Raw genomic sequence first — 16,150 nt, forward strand, 5'->3', positions numbered from 1 at the left:
AAATGGCAGCGGCTCCAGGATGGAAGGTTGTTTCTCTTTGATACAGCAGTTGAAGCATACGCAGCAGTGCCGGGTGCCAGGTTCCTTCTCTGCCGTCCTGACCGTCAGCCTCTGTCCCCCAGCTCCCGATGCTGTGTTCGCATTCCAGCCAGAGGGAAGAGAAGAGGTAGAGGACCTGCTCTTCCCTTTGAGGGAACTGGCAGTTGCCCACATGACACTTCCGTGTGTTCCAAGTCACGTGTCATTAGCCAGTACTTCATTACATGTACACATCTAGCTGCAAGGGAGGCTGGAAAAGGTCATCGGTCTAACTCAGTAGTCCTCAACCAGGCAAGATTTTGCCCCCAACTCCCAGCGAACTCTGGTAATGTCTGGAGACATTTTGGATTACAGCTGGGAGCACGGTGATAGGTCGAGGCCAGGGATGCTGTTAACTGTCTTACAACGCGTAAGACAGCCCCCCACAGGAAAGAATTATACAACCCAAAATGTTTAATAGGGCCTCAGTTGAGAAACCCTGCTCTAGATGGGCAGCCAGAACTTGGGGGTTCTATTACAAAATGAATGTGGAGAGAAATGATACAAGGACAACCAGCATCTTCTGCTGTAGTCACAGCACTGAGGGTTCCACGACTGAAGAGGATTGAGTGATCTCTTTTCCCAGGAGTATCTCTCTCCAGCAGGGATCAAAGCTGTAAGTCAGTGGGCTTCGAAGACTATCAAGAATTAGCCCACAAGACAGGGAGGATTTGTGGCAGGGCAGTCTTGAAATCTCACCCTCTGGGTGGCCCACCCAGAGCCGGGCCACCAGGGAGGCCAAAACCCACAAGCCTCCCAAGGAGACGGGCCCCACAGGTGGGGTTCACAGCCTCGCCCTGCAGCATCTTAGCCTCCAGAAGGCTTTCCCTGAGATCACCTGGGACCTTTTGAAGCCCATTTCTTACTGGTTCTATTTTCCGAGGAGGTGAAAACCAGGCTGAGTGAAAGGAGGGTGAGGAAGAAGGGGGTCTTCATAGCCAGGGAAGATGCCGTGGTAAAAATCTCGGGGTGTTCACCCCACACCACTAAATGACCTGTCCTAAACCCTAGCATGAGAAGCTGGCTGACAGGGAGGAGCGAGGATGTGGATATATTTTAAGAAACGGTTCCACTGCTGCCCCGTTTGGCTGCACTCTGTCATATTGATGGCTCATCGAGCATCTACGACATTCCGGAAGCTGTCTCCTTAGCACTTTACAGATGTTACCTCCGTAGCTGCTCTTATCCCCCGTGATACAAGGGGTCAGAGAGATTAGCATGCCCGAGGCCACACAACCGGTGAGACACAGAGAGAGACCTTCTGTGACCTTGAGACTGTCCGGCTCTGAAACCTCCGTCCCCAGTCACCTCTTCCTCTGCCAGGATGGCCACATGGGGATCTGACCCACTGTTACATGCCTATCCATCCAGGAAGAAGTTCTCCCCCTCTGAGTCACCTGTCCCATGGCGTCACCCATAAACAAACCTCAGTCTGTGGCTAAAGGCCTCAAGGAATGGTGTCATCCATTCTCTAATTTTCAGCTAGGAAAACAGGAGCACAGAGTGGTTCGGTGGCTTTTTCAAAACCACACAGCATGTCAGACAGCGTCTCAAAAGCCTTGTCTCCCTCTGCTCTAACAAATAAACACACGGCTTCGCTGCGGCCGCCCCAGCTCCCCTGCCGACCTGGCTAGGAAAGCTGAGCCGTCGATCTGGGGAAGAGGTCCGCAGGGAAGACTGCGGATTCTCACAGCTGTGGGACTCCCGGGGGCTGCACAGAGGACACTAGCGGCAGGGCTGGGGTGGGGGTAAAAGGTTGTTTTTTGCCCATCTAGAGTGGACAGCAATGACTCAAAGACACACGTGCTCCAAATCCATTGAGCCGAAAGGGCCCAATTTTAGATGGATGTCCTTTTGAGCCTTAACCACACCCAACGCCACAAACCAGGCGTTCGTCAACAGGAAGCCCTTCCCCGTGATGCATATTCTGCTCCCTCACCCTGGCTGCCAGGGGGTGACGGCTGGGGGTCGCTGGGGCCAAAAGCAAGGGGCTAGGCCACCAGACCAAAGGAGCCAAGCCCAGAGGATGACCTTCAGGCCTCTAAGGGAAGCAGTTGTGTCCAGGAGCCAGGACCTCAGAGTTTCCCAGGCCAGGTCTACCACAAAGGGGCCTGAAATAGCTCTGAGGTTCTGTGCCCAGGGGGCAGGGAGGGCAGTGGCCACGGCTGCGGGCAGCGGGCGAGAGCACAGCGCCGCTTTGTTGGGGAGGCGAGGAGCTCTGCCTTCACTGAGCTGTTCCACCTGCCAGCCGGCGGAGCTGGGCAGAGATGCTGGACCAGGCTGGGCTCAGCAGGAAGAGAGAGCCAGGGGCTAGGCTATGAGGGTTGATTCCCTGAACCTGAAACTCCTCACAAGGAAAACAATCAAACAATCCACATGGAGAGGCATTCTGCAGAATAACAGCCTGGACCCCCCAAAAACATCAGTGGCATAGCAGCATTATGCAGGGTAGCCCAAAAAAGTAGAAAGAAACCGAACGTCCATGAACTGAGAAGTGAATATCCGTATAATGGAATATTATATAGCCATAAAAAGGAATGAATGTTAATGCATACATCCATATCCGTATAATGGAATATTATATAGCCATAAAAAGGAATGGATGTTAATGCGTACATGTCAACCGTGAACGAATCATGAAAACATTATGCTAAGTGGAAGAAGACAGACACGAAAGGCCACCAATTGTGTGATCCCATTTATATGAAAAGTCCAGAATAAGAAACTCCATAGAGACAGAAAATAGAGTAGAGGTTGCTATGGGCTGGGGTGCTGCTGGGGGCGGTGAGGGAATGGGGAGTGACGGCCGAGGGGTCCAGGGTTTCTTTTTGGGTTGATGAAGATTTTCTGGCATTAGCAAGTAGTGACAGTTACAGAATGTGGTGACTATACTAAAGCACCACCGACTCGGACACTTATGTAAAAGGGCGAATTTTATGGTGCGTAAATTACAATCTCAATCAAAAACCATTTTTAAACCCTGATAACTAAATACAGCGTGTGGTCCGTGATTAGGCTCTCTGTAGAAAACAAAAAACAAACAGCTGCAAAGGACGTGATTGAGATAAGGACGTTTGAAAATAAACATTGTATGAGATGATAATAGCATTGTATCAACGTCAAGCTGCCCTGAGCCAATGAGGGGGCTGAGGCGACGAGAAGATGTCCCTGTTCTTGGTAGAGGCATGCTGACATAAGCAGGGAGAGGTGTCATGGGGTCTGATATGACCTCTCCACTGGTTCGGCGTTTACCAACAAGATAAGGTTAAACAACTTGCCCAATGCAGCATAATGAAGAAGAGACAAAGTTAGGAGATTAGGTATGGTCTAGTGCTGTGGTAGTCAACCTGGTCCTTATCGCCCACTAGGGGGCATTCCAGCTTTCATGGTGGGCGGTAGCGGAGCAACCAAAGTATAAATAAAAAGATTGATTTTAACTATAGTAAGTTGTTTTATAAAGATTTATTCTGCCAAACTTAGCGAAAATCCAACATAAAGTACTTGGTAATTATTATCATATGTTTTAACTTGCTGTATCTCTGCTCTATAAATTTTATAAAGTAAAGTTACTTCCCTACTTTATAAATCATCATTACTGTGGAACTGGTGGGCGGTTAGAAAATGTTACTAGTAACAGAGATACAGAAGTGGGCGGTAGGTATAAAAAGGTTGACTACCCCTGGTCCAGTGTGTGGTTAAGAGCAGGGAATCTAGACGACAGCGCTGGGTTGTGGGGAGGAAGGCGGATGGAGGCCTCAGCACTCTTCCTGGTGGGGGGTAGGTGGGAAGTACCTGAGAGGACCAGACCCCGGGACGAGGGCACAGTGCTGGTATGGGGCCCAAAGGATTGGATCGGCTTGTCCGTGATTTTCCTCTGCTTAAAGATGGGAATATTGGGGCCGGGAGAATAAAGGTTCAGCGTCCACGATGTTGCTGGTTTTTTCTGACATCACTGTTAATAATCAACCAGCTGGAAGAGTTGTCTTTGAACCATTTCCTGATGTATATCCCAAAACGTACAAGAACTTCCACTGTCTTTGCAATGGGTGAAACGGAGACAGGGAAGTCAACTCGGAAGCCGTTAGCCGACCCAGGGCTGTCTCCATCGCTGAGCTGTCAGAGGCGGTCCGGTCCAGGCGGTGACCTCAGTGAAGGAAGGGGACGAGGGAGGGGCCTGAGTTATGGCGGAACCTTCGGAGAGGAGAGCTCTGCTGTTGAGCACCACAAAGCGTCTCTCTCCTCAGTGGCCAACAGAGGAGCGGGTGCAGGTGGCTCACGCCCCGCTGAGACGGGCGTCACCATGTCGTTCTGGGGCACGTGGTTTCTGGTCGGGAAGCGGTGAGGGAGGCGGAAACCCAGAAAACAGACGCGGCCAGCAAACCGTCCGCCGAGGCGCGAGCACTCGGCTGCGGGAGCGCGTCCCCAGATCTGAAGCTAAGGAAGAAGAAGAGAAAAGGCACAAATCCTCCTCCTCCTCCTCCTCCTCCTCGTCATCATCCCGTGCCGCGGACAGCTCAAGGGAGTCACGGTCCTCTTCTGATTCTTCTGACTCCGAAAGGGCTTCAGAAGAGAAATTTAGAAAAAAAAGAAAAAGAAAAAAGAAACATGGGGAAAATTCCCAAAAAACACAAGAAAGAAAAGAAGAAGTGAAAGAAAAGCAAGAAAAGGCCACCAAGTGACGGGGAGGCGGAACACCTTGGTGCACACACAGCCCAGCCTGCCGTCCGTCCGGAAGTGACCCCTGCACACCTGAACACAGTTCTCATCTCCGTCCTCCTGAAGCGGACGGAGAGACAGGGAAACAGGGAGAGGCGCGGAGAGAGCGCCCGCCACCGAACTCCCAGCCCGCTTCCTCCCGGAGGCCGCGCTTAGTTTCCAGGTCTGAAAGGTGAAGACCAAGGCGTCATCGAACTTCACCTAGAACAGGGGTCGGGAACTATGGCTCGCGAGCCAGATGTGGCCCTTTTGATGGCTGCATCTGGCTCCCAGACAAATCTTTAATAAAAAAGATAATAACGTTAAAAATATAAAACATTCTCATGTATTACAATCCATTCATTTCCTACCGCTCATGTTCATGGTTGCGGGTGGCTGGAGCCAATCACAGCTGTCCTCCGGGACAGCACCAAATTTTTATTGGATAATGCATAACGTACACAGGTCGTTGTATGGCTCTCATGGAATTACATTTTAAAATATGTGGCGTTCATGGTTCTCTCGGGCAAAAATGTTCCCGACCCCTGACTTAGAAGATGCGGGGAGACGCCTCCTAAGAAAAGAGGAAAAAAAAGAAAAACTGATCACTGGCCTGTGTCTGACAGTCCAAACAGAAAAAGTGAAATGGAAAAGGAAGTTTAAAGACCATAAGTCCAATAGCAAAGAGACATCAAAAGAAATTCAGCCGGTTAGCCTGACCGGGCGGTGGTGCAGTGAATAGAGCATCGGACTGGGATGCGGAAGACCCAGGTTCGAGACCCCAAGGTCGCCAGCTTGAGCGAGGGCTCATTTGGTTTGAGCAAAAGCTCACCAGCTTGAGCCCAAGGTCGCTGGCTCGAGCAAGGGGTTACTTGGTCTGCTGAAGGCCCGCGGTCAAGGCACATATGAGAGGGCAATCAATGAACAATTAAGGTGTTGCAATGCGCAATGAAAAACTAATGATTGATGCTTCTCATCTCTCTGTTCCTGTCTGTCTGTCCCTGTCTATCCCTCTCTCTGACTCTCTCTCTGTCTCTGTAAAAAAAACAAAAAAACCCCACAAAAGAAATTCAGCCGGTTAAGTATAATAAAAACACAGTGAAGGAGCCTGACCCAGCGGTGGCGCAGCGGATAGAGTGTCGACCTGGGATGCAGAGGACCCAGGTTTGAAACCCCAAGGTCACCAGCTCACCAGCTTGAACATGGGGTCACTGGCTTGAGCATGGGATCATTGACATGACCCTATGGTCACTGGCTTGAGTCCAAAAGGTCACTGGCTTGAGCAAGGGGTCACTGGCTCAACTGAAGTCCCCCCCCCAGGTCAAGGCACACATGAGAAAGCAGTCACTGAACAACTAAAGTGTCTCAAGGGGCAGGACCTCAGAAATCAAGTCTGGGGGCATAAGAAGGGGGTCAGCAGTAGGGACCTTGAACTCTACCGTTCGCTGCTGTGCTTTGGGACCAGATGAGGAGCAGACTCTGAACGAATGAAACCTCTGTCCTACTCTCAGGAAGTCTGGGGGCTGAGAGGGGAAGTGTGTGTCTGTGTAAACTGGTCCTCAGAAGAACCCAATCTATGCCAACGACCGAGGGCTTGGAATTCTCAGGTGTCCCGCCCCACCCCTGTTCGTAGCTTCAGCAGACTCTGGGGACTGACAGCAGGAACTGTGTCATATGGCCATTCATGCTCTAGAACTCTCAGCAAGTTCAAGGCTCCCGGAAGAGTGGCTGCCTGGGGCAGCTCAGATGCATGAGGAGAGAGGCCCCTGCCACCCAAGTGAGAGCGCAGGAAGGGGAGTGGGACAGACTGTGTACATTCTGGTAAGAAATGGGGTCTCTCGCCTGACCAGGCGGTGGCGCAGTGGATAAAGCATCGGACTAGGATGCAGAGGACCCAGGTTCGAGACTCCGAGGTCGCCAGCTTGAGCACAGGCTCATCTGGTTTGAGCAAAAAGCCCACCAGCTTGGACCCAAGGTCGCTGGCTCCAGCAAGGGGTTACTCGGTTTGCTGAAGGCCCGCGGTCAAGGCACATATGAGAAAGCAATCAATGAACAACTAAGGTGTTGCAATGCACAATGAAAAACTAATGATTGATGCTTCTCATCTCTCTCCGTTCCTGTCTGTCTGTCCCTGTCTATCCCTCTCTCTGACTCACTCTTTGTCTCTGTCAAAAAAAAAAAAGAAAAAAAGAAATGGGGTCTCTGAATCAGGAAGGTTTCAACTTGGCTATGAACAGAAAACCACAGAGCAGTGGCCTAAATCAGACAGAAGTTTATTTCTCTCTCGTGTAAAAGAAGTCTGGAGGTAGGAAATCTGGGCTGACATGGTGGCTCTCTTGTCATATAACACTCGGGCTCCTTTCTATATTTCTGCTTTACTATCCTAGTGCGTGACTTTTTCCTCAAGGTCACCTCATTGTCCAACATGGCTGCTGAGCTCCAGACATCACATCTGAATGTCAGGCAGTGTGTCAAGGTAAAAAATAGTCCATGCCCCTACCCTCCCTTCATAAGGAGTTTTCCTAAAGTTTCTGCTTACAAATCACTGGCTGCAAAGTGAGGCTGGGAATTTTTCTTTTGCCTTGTATAAAAGCGAGATGCTAGTGCTAAGATAAAAAGGGGGAGGGAATGATTTGGGATGGCTATGACCAGCCTCTGCCCCAGTCTCCAAAGGCAGGAGGGTATCTGGTTGGGTCAAAGGAAAGATGACAGGTCCAGAGATCAAAAGGTATGCTCTGACCTTTATGATCAAAAGATCCGCTCTGACCTTTATGAGTCCATGACTTAGGGTAAGTCTCAGAATGTCTCTGAGCCTGAGCCCCAGCCAGGGGGGCTGCAGGAGAGCCCAGTGCCAGGATGACATGGGAGGGCACTCTTCCCACGGAAGGAGTGATGTTGCTGCTGCTCCTAGCGTTGATATTAAGAGTGGTTGGCCCTTTGCTACAGGGCGAGAAAGGCAGAGAGGATCTTGGAGAAGGAAGGATTGCAGCATTTTCTGGGACGAGTAGAAAAAGGACAGAGTTGCTGCCACCACTGAGCTGCGCATGAGAAACACACCCAGGAGCAAGGGGCCCGAGCCCGGTCTCGGTCCGTTAAATCCCAGAGTCTGGCAAAGGCCCACGTGGCCTTCTTCAGCCCTCGGGCCCCAGACAGGCAGGCAAACAAACATGACACCTGGCGGTGGGTGGGGGGAACACCCCGGAGAGAGGGGAGGCCTCCAGGAGCAGAAACCAAGTTCTGGGCTCCCACAGGGCCAAAATAACTTGCCGATTGAGTCAATAGGCCAACACATCGGTCAAGACCGTGGGGAGGGGGGGAGAAACCAAACCCCCAGCCAGATCTATTATTTAGCAGTTTGTCACCCAGCAAAAATATAAATTATCCCCTCCCCCAGCCCCCAACGGCAGGGTTGTTTGGTGTCGGGAGTTACCTTGGGTCAACCTGGGCCACGTCAAATGTTTCCCATCAGCTCCCCGCACAGCTACTGTCGGGCAGCTGGGAGGTCGACTCCCAATGTTGGGGAAGGAGCTGCCTCTCCTCCCGCCCCCCAGGGTCCTATGTCCTTGCAAACAGCTCCCCAAGGGGGTCGTGCGATCTCAGGGGGTGTCCTTGAAGAATTTTTACGACACAGTCCACCCATGAGTATTTGCTGAGTGCCTACTGCAAATCCCAAGGCGATGGGTTGTGCTTGAGGCGGGGCGTGGAGGGATCAGGGCCTTTTCCAGGCACTGGGTGTACCCCGTTCCCCGCCTGGCGCCTGACAGTGTGAGCTGTGGAAAGTCGGCTATTTAGAGTTCAAACCCTACTTGCATAGGGCTCCCGGGGGCCTGGGGAGTGGGGTAATGCAAATCGCAGCCGCACGGAGAGTTAGTTATACCCCGGGTTCCGCGGTCCCCCCGGCTTGGCACGGATGAAGTGCGGCAGTCAGGTGTCCGTGGCTTCACTTTCCAACCCACCCTTCCCCTTCAACGTGTCGCTCCAGTAAACATATGGACGTACAGAAAAGCGCGCGCGCGCGCGCGCACACACACACACACACACACACACACACGGTAAGTGTAAAACAGCTGGGAGAATTATTTCCCCAGTGTTGCCCAGGCAACAGCAGCGAAATCCAGAAAGAGATAGCGTGTTGGCAGCCCCCAAGAGCCCCCTCGTGCCCCCTGCCCGTAGTCCCTCCCCAAGGGTGACCCTCGCCTGACCCGAGGCACTGTGGAGTCGCTGGCCCGTCTTGAATCGCACAGGACCACAGGACGTGCCCTTCTGTGCCTGGCTCCTTCCCGTCCACGCCACGCCCGCCCGTGAGATCCACCCGGGCCGCCGTGTGCGGCGGTCACAGCATTCCATCGTGTGAACAGACAACACTTCGTCCAGGCCGCCGGGAGGGACGTTTGGGCTGGTGCCAGTTTGGAGCTTTAAACAAAAGTACTGCTAAAAACAGAACTTTCTTTTCATAACCAGGTCTTAAGGGCCTGTGTATGTGGAGTGTGTGTGTGTGTGTGGGGGGGTGAAATGTATACTATAAAATTGGCCACCTTAGCCATTTTTTAAAAAGACTTTAGTTATTGATTTTACAGGAAGGGGGACAAGACTCAGCAATTCATGGTTGCTTCACTTTAGTTGTCCATTGAGTGCTTGTTGGCTGGGCAAGCCCAGGGTTTCGAACCAGCATCCTCAGTGTTCCAGGTCGGTGCTCTGTCCGCTGCGCCACCCCAGGCCAGGTGGCCACTTTACCCTTTTGTAAAGGTAATTACTTACAGTCACACTGTTATACAACCATCACCACAATTTCCAAAATGTTTCTATCACCTGAAACAGAAAACCTTTTTTTTTTGTTTCTTTGTTTTGTTCTTAGATTTTTTTTACTTATTAATTTTTAGAGAGTAAGGAGAGAGAGGGAGCGAGAGAGAGAGAGAGAGAAAGGGGGGAGGAGCAGGAAGCATCAACTCCTATGTGTGTGCCTTGACTAGGCAAACCCAGGGTTTTGAACCAGTGACCTCAGCATTCCAGGTCAACGCTTTATCCACTGTACCACCACAGGTCAGGCCAACAGAAAATCTTACCCACTGAGCAGTAACTGTCCACTTCCTCTCCCCCTCGGCCCCCTGGTAACCCCTAGTCTACTTCCTGTCTCTATGAATTGGCCTGTTCTAGGCACCTCACATCATTGGAATCACATGATATTTGTCCTTCTGTGACTGGCTTCTTTCACTTAGTATGTTTTCAAGGTTCATCCATGACCAGAACATCATTCTTCCGACGACCGACTCACGCTCCGCTGTGGGACAGACCGCACATTGCTTCTCCATTCACCTGCCGACGGCTTGCTGTGAACACCCGTGGGCCCGTACCCCGTCTGCCGCACAGCTTTTCCCGGGGGGCCCGCGTGTGTAGAGAACTGGGATGGGTACCCACCCCTCCATTAGCAGACTGCATGTGACTGAAATGCAGTTATTGTCCCCGGGGCCACAGATGTGGAGACTGAGGTGCAGAGAAGCTAAGGAACTTTCCCAGCATCAAGAGCTTGATCTCAGTGGCTGAGCCCCTGGCTCAGATCCAGACGCCTGACCCCGGGTCTAATGCAGTTTCCACCCCACCTCCGCCCCCTCCGCCCCGGCATCTCTGTGCTCACGCACGGAGTTAGCAGATTTTGGTTTGCAGCCTAGTTCTTGCTTTAGTTCGGGTAGGAAATCTTTCCCTTGGAGCCACTAAACCGGGACTTGTACTTTCTGGAAGCATTTTCCTCTCTCTTGGCGAACAGCCCAGGGCAAGGGAACAAGAGAAGCTTCTTGGCCCCCTCGACTCAACCCTTAAACTTAGTGTTCTAGTTTTTGTGGGGGGCTTTTGTGTGGTTTTTTTTTGAAAAGCTACAAGTTTTGTCACACCTCTGCCCTTCTGCCACTGGTCCTCCTGAGGGTCTGGGGGCTCTGGGTACATCTAAGACCTAATTAGATTTTTATTCAAGGAACAGGGAGAGGACCACCCGACTCAAAAATTGTCCTTGTTCTGTGTCCCGCCACGGTAAATGTTGGTGGAAGACCCCAATTCGGTGTTGGGCTCAGTGCAGTTTGGTTCTGGGAAGTGATCAGATATGTCCCATACAGTCCCAGGCCTGGGGCAGCCCTGTCTGGCTGGGGGGACGGTGTTCGGGGTAGGGGGGAAGGACACAGGCCAGAGAGAAACAGTGATCAAACCCATTAGGTGGGACTCTGGGTTCCGGAGGGAGATTGGGGACACCAGAGGAGACATCCCCACACAGGCCTGGTGAAGGCCCATGTCTCTCACCACGCAAAGGTTGCTGAGTGCCTACAGTGTGCGAGGCCCCAGGGAGGAGGAGCCACAAACAGAAAACTTCCGCGACCTGCCAAAGGCCCTAACTCGCAGGCCCTAACATAAGGATGGACCTAAGCACAGATCCTGTGCCACCCACGGGGGCCCGTGACCTACCCAGCCCCTCCTGCAGGTAAAACTCCCCTCTGGGCCGAATCCTGCCACAGGTGAGCCCAGGATTGGCACTGGGTGCATAGCCAGGGTCCCCCACCCCACCCCTACCCTCAAGTCCCGCTGTCCTGCGCGCCGTTCTGGCCTCCTCCAGCTGACAAAGGGTCTTTCAGCAGCCTCTCCCCCCACTAGAAAATCCCCACGCGGTCTCCCTGGCGGCAGAGTCAGCTTTCCTCGAAGTGGGGGATTCTGCGTCCTGAAGAGGTGCAGCTGCGCCGCGCCCGCAGGCGCCGGGACCGCCGGCCTGCCTGCGCCCTGCGCCCCGCACACCCTGCGCCAGAGCGCGCAGCCTCCGCCACCAGCCCCAGGGACCCCCAGGGACCCCCGGAAACCGGGGCCAGAGGTGACTAAGCGGATCCCAGCTGCCTCCATTTGAGCTCTGTCCCGTTGAGAATTACATTCTTTAAATTTTTAGTTTAAACATATACCCACACGTTTATAACTGTTGTGAACGTGCAGACATGTGGTCATATCACACACGCTAAAGTCCGTTCTTTTTTCTCGACGGTTCTTTGGTCTCCACCCCACCATCATCTCCATTCCCAGGAAACCCAAAATGAACCCTTCTGTGTTTTTCTCCGTGTTCATATAAGCATACGCAAAAAAAATTTCTTCTGCTTTTACATATGCATACATGCGTATAAATGGAATCGGGTTAGACATATTTTTCTACGTCATAGACACTATTGTGGTTGTATAAGTGGTTTGTTTATTTTTTAATTTTTTCCCCCATTGATTTCAGAGAGAGGAAGGGGAGAGAGAAGGAGGGAGAAGAGACAGAGAGAAGCATCAGCCTGTTCCATCTAGTTGTTCCATTTAGTTGTGCACTCATTGGTTGTATCCCCTATGACCAGGAACTGAACTGGAGACCTCAGCACCCAGAGGACGCTTTCTCCACCGCGCCACCCAGCCAGGGCCTGTATAGTGGTATTTTTAAAAAATATATTATTATTTACATACAATAAAATTCACCTTTATTAATTTATTAACTGTCCCCTTCTGACCGAATCACAGTATTTCTCACTTTCTTGCTCCTGTGACCTACGGTGTCATAAAATCCTTGTTATGTATCCATACGTGCCCAGAAGTAGGATTGCTGAGTTTAATTTTAGAAGACACTGCAGATGGCTTTTGCAAAAGGTCTGACGCCTCACGTCCCTGCCAGCAGCGAGGGAGGGTGTCCTTCCCTGACACCCAGCGGCAGGGAGTGCTCAGTGCGTGGTGGCTCCTACCCGTGGGCTGGGATCCCGCTCAGGTTTCTCGCTGTCCCTTTAATCTGTCCCTTCCTGACCCCTTCATGAACTGGAGCGTATTTCCACCTGCACGGCGGCCACTTGCCTTTGCTTTTCCGGGGAGCGGCGTCCTCCTGCTACATCTTGATACACTGGATGTCTAGAAACTCCCGTTTGCCCCAGACAGCTGCAGGAGCAGGTGCCAGGGTTAGCCCAGTGGGCTGGCTCGCAGAAAGTTCTCTTATTTGTCACACCCCATGATGATGAGTTTTCAAAAGGTGAGACCGTGAGCAATTGTATGTAGTAACAGGACTGTGGCAAATATGGGAGGTGTGTGAGGAATGGCGGTGAGTGGGCTTTGCGGGTCAACTACTAGGTGTGTGCTATGGGGTAAGTCGCCCAACTCCTCTGAGCCTCAGTTTGCTCATCTGTGAAACAGGGATAATAAATGTGCCATCTACTTCTTCTTCTTCTATTTTTTTTTTTTTTGACAGAGTCAGGGCGGGGGGCTACAGCAGAGCGAGTGATCCCTTACTCAAGCCAGCGACCTTGTGCTCAAGCTGGATGAGCCTGCGCTCAAGCCGGCGACCTCAGGGTCTCAAACCTGGGTCCTCTTCGTTCCAATTCAACACTCTATCCACTGCGCCACCACCTGGTCAGGCTTTATGGTTGTTGAAAAGCTTGTCAGCCATTTGTGTAAAGAACCTGGTATAGCCTGACCCGTGGTAACACAGTGGATAAAGCATTGATCCAGAATGCTGAGGTCTCCGGTTCGAAACCTTGAGGTTACTGGCTCTGAACGCAGGCTCGTCAGTGCAGGGTCACTGGCTTGAGCGGGGAAATCATCCACATGATCCAAAAGCTCTCACTACCTTGAGATCAAAGGTCACTGGCATGCCTGACTAGGTGGTGGTGCAGTGGATAGAGCATTGGACTGGGATGCAGAGGACCCGGGTTCAAGACCCCAAGGTCGCCAGCTTGAGTGCGGGCTCATCTGGTTTGAGGAAAAAGCCTACCAACTTGAACCCAAGGTCGCTGGCCGCAGCAAGGGGTTACTCGGTCTGCTGAAGGCCCTCGGTCAAGGCACAAATGAGAAAGCAATCAATGAACAACTAAGGTGTTGCTACGCGCAATGAAAAACTAATCTTTGATGCTTCTCATCTCTCTCTCTGTTCCTGTCTATCTGTCCCTGTCTATCCCTCTCTCTGACTCACTCTCTGTCTCTGTAAAAAAAAAATTAATTAATTAATTTTAAAAAATTAAAAAAAAAAAAAAAAGGTCACTGGCATGGCTCCAGTCAAGGCACCTGTGAGAAGCTCGATGTACAACTAAAGTGAAAGCAACTACGAGTTGATGCTTCTCACACTCACGTTCTCTTTCTCTTCCTATCTCTCTCTTTCTCTCAACCTCTCTTTCTAAAAAAAAAAAGAACCTGGACATTTAGATGGTCAATAAATGGTTGTCGATTAGGATGGGCTTTCTGCTGTAGTTACACGGGCCTTTCAGAGGCCTGGGCTGGCCTCACATTCAGTCAGCGCCGCGCGGGTCAGAGTGGAACAGATTCTCCGTTTCCTCTGGGCTCACGGATCAGCTGCATGAGCAGGGCTTTGCAGCCTTGGCACTGTTTGCGTTTGGGGCCAGATCATTCTTTGCGCGGGTGCTGCCCTGCGCTCTGTAAACTGTTCGGCAGCATCTCCGGCCTCTACCCACTAAATTTCAATAGCATACCCCACTCCCCCGGTCATCACAATCAAAAATGTCTCTGGACCTGGCTCAACGTCCTCTGACGGGCAAAACCGCCTGTGGTTGAAAACCAACAGCACGCTCCGGGGCAAACTTTCTGAGGGTTCACACAGCTAGGGGAGAAGCCCCCACGCCCCTGCTCCCTCTCCACAGGGTGGCCCCCACTCTTCAGCTTTGAGAATCTCCCAAGCAGGGCCTAGACGTAATCCAGGTCTGAGCAGGGGGTGTCCGGAGGGGCGGACAGGGGTGTCTTCCCTACGGGTGTTGAATGCTCACCATGAGCGCAGGCCAGAGCCGGGCGTGCTGGACTTCCCAGGTGCGCTCCATGCTGCCCACAGGGAGGAGCCGCGCTGGGGGCCTTCAAACATCCTGCAGGCCGACCGCGAGGCCGGCGAGCCCAGATGAAGTCACAGAAGTGATCACGGACAAACGGCGGTCTGTCATTTTTTTCTTTTGCATGCGACAGATTTGACCCATGGTTTTCTCTCCTCTCTGTGGCTGACCGGAGACTCCACTGCCCGCCCTCCCTGCCCGCATGTTCCACGCTCCTCTGTCTCAAACTGACGTTCACCCTCACTGCAAACTCGGCACGCCCCAGACACGGCTCCTTATCTTTCTGCCCGACATATTTATTGGGTGCTGGCTTCCCAATGTCAGTCCTTCCCTTCTCCACATGGAGCACAGCTCTGGGCAACACGCCCCGCTCAGAAATGTTTCCAGTTCTCCCTGGCAGCTCGGTGTAGCCATGTGACTCTGTTTGGCAAGCAGAGGGTGATGGATGTCTTCTAGGGAGCTTCCTTAGAAGGAAGAGGGACACACTTACCCCTTTCGTCCTTTCGTCCTTCTTCCTTCTCTCTTTCTGGAATTCAGAGGCAGTGAGTGGAACTCCAGGAGCTGTTCTGGGCCACGTGGAGAATTGGAGGACAGCAGAGCAGAGAGATGGAGGGATCCTAGGGCCTCCGGACTGTTGCACCGGCCCCAGGGGCTGTGGACTTTCACGTGAGGGAGGAAACCCTATGTGGTTAAGCCACTGTGATTGGACTTTTTATCGGAAGTCAAACACAATTCCTAAGTGAGGCGGGTGCCCCCTCCCGAGCCTGCGCCTCTGTCCTGGCCATTCTCCAAGTCTTCCCGTCCTCGGGCTGAATTCCTCGGACCCGACAGGGATTCGTATTTCTCCAGCCGGTCAGCCACCGTGACCCGTCCATTTTCTGCACCGAGTACCTCCTGTGCCTACCTGTCCTTTCCTCTTCGTCATCCTCAGCATCCTCAGTGGGGTGGGGCCAGGGGGTGCTTGGTGACAATGGGAAGGGTTCAGGGACTCTGGAAACTGGTGGCTGAGATGCCAGGTGGGCCAGGAGATAGCACTGGGGAGAGACTCGGAGGTGACACCTAGTTTTATCAGGACTCTGGCGTCCCCTGGGTGCCCAGAGTCAGCACAGCGCCTGACACACTGTGAGGGCTCAGAAGGGACCCGGGTTGTTCATTAATCAGCTCGACACACACACGTAGACGGAGATGTCTTCGCCCTCCGCGCGCACACACACATTACCTTTCATGACGGAGACACCGGGCTACAAAGAAAACCCTCAGGAGTTTGCTTGCTGACTCGCGCCGTGTCACTTGTAAGAAGGACAAAATATGCATGTGGTCAGCCTGAAACCCAGGCCCACGACTGGAAATAAACTAGCCCCTTGTTGAAGGTCGCACAGGAAAGCCGGAGGGCGGCGGGGGAGACGGTGGCGGGAGCATGCCTGAGATCTTACACAACCTGTGCAAACAGAGTGACGGGGCCGGGCCGCCCCGGGCGTCCAGGAATTAATAGCCCTGCGGAGGCTCCGGCGCTCCAGAGATGGAGCTATTTAAAGCCGAGAAATGTCATTTCCACCCGCAGAGGCTTA

The 16,150-nt window shown here is 52.4% G+C and overlaps 1 pseudogene; it reads left to right on the plus strand.

Moving 5' to 3' along the window:
- Positions 1–3,910: 3,910 nt before the first annotated feature.
- Positions 3,911–11,650, plus strand: LOC136319158 (peptidyl-prolyl cis-trans isomerase G pseudogene; annotated as a pseudogene).
- The last annotated feature ends 4,500 nt before the right edge of the window (positions 11,651–16,150 follow it).

The sequence above is a fragment of the Saccopteryx bilineata genome, chromosome 1 (genome assembly GCF_036850765.1).
Source record: "Saccopteryx bilineata isolate mSacBil1 chromosome 1, mSacBil1_pri_phased_curated, whole genome shotgun sequence".
In the NCBI taxonomy this organism is placed as follows: Eukaryota; Metazoa; Chordata; class Mammalia; order Chiroptera; family Emballonuridae; genus Saccopteryx; species Saccopteryx bilineata.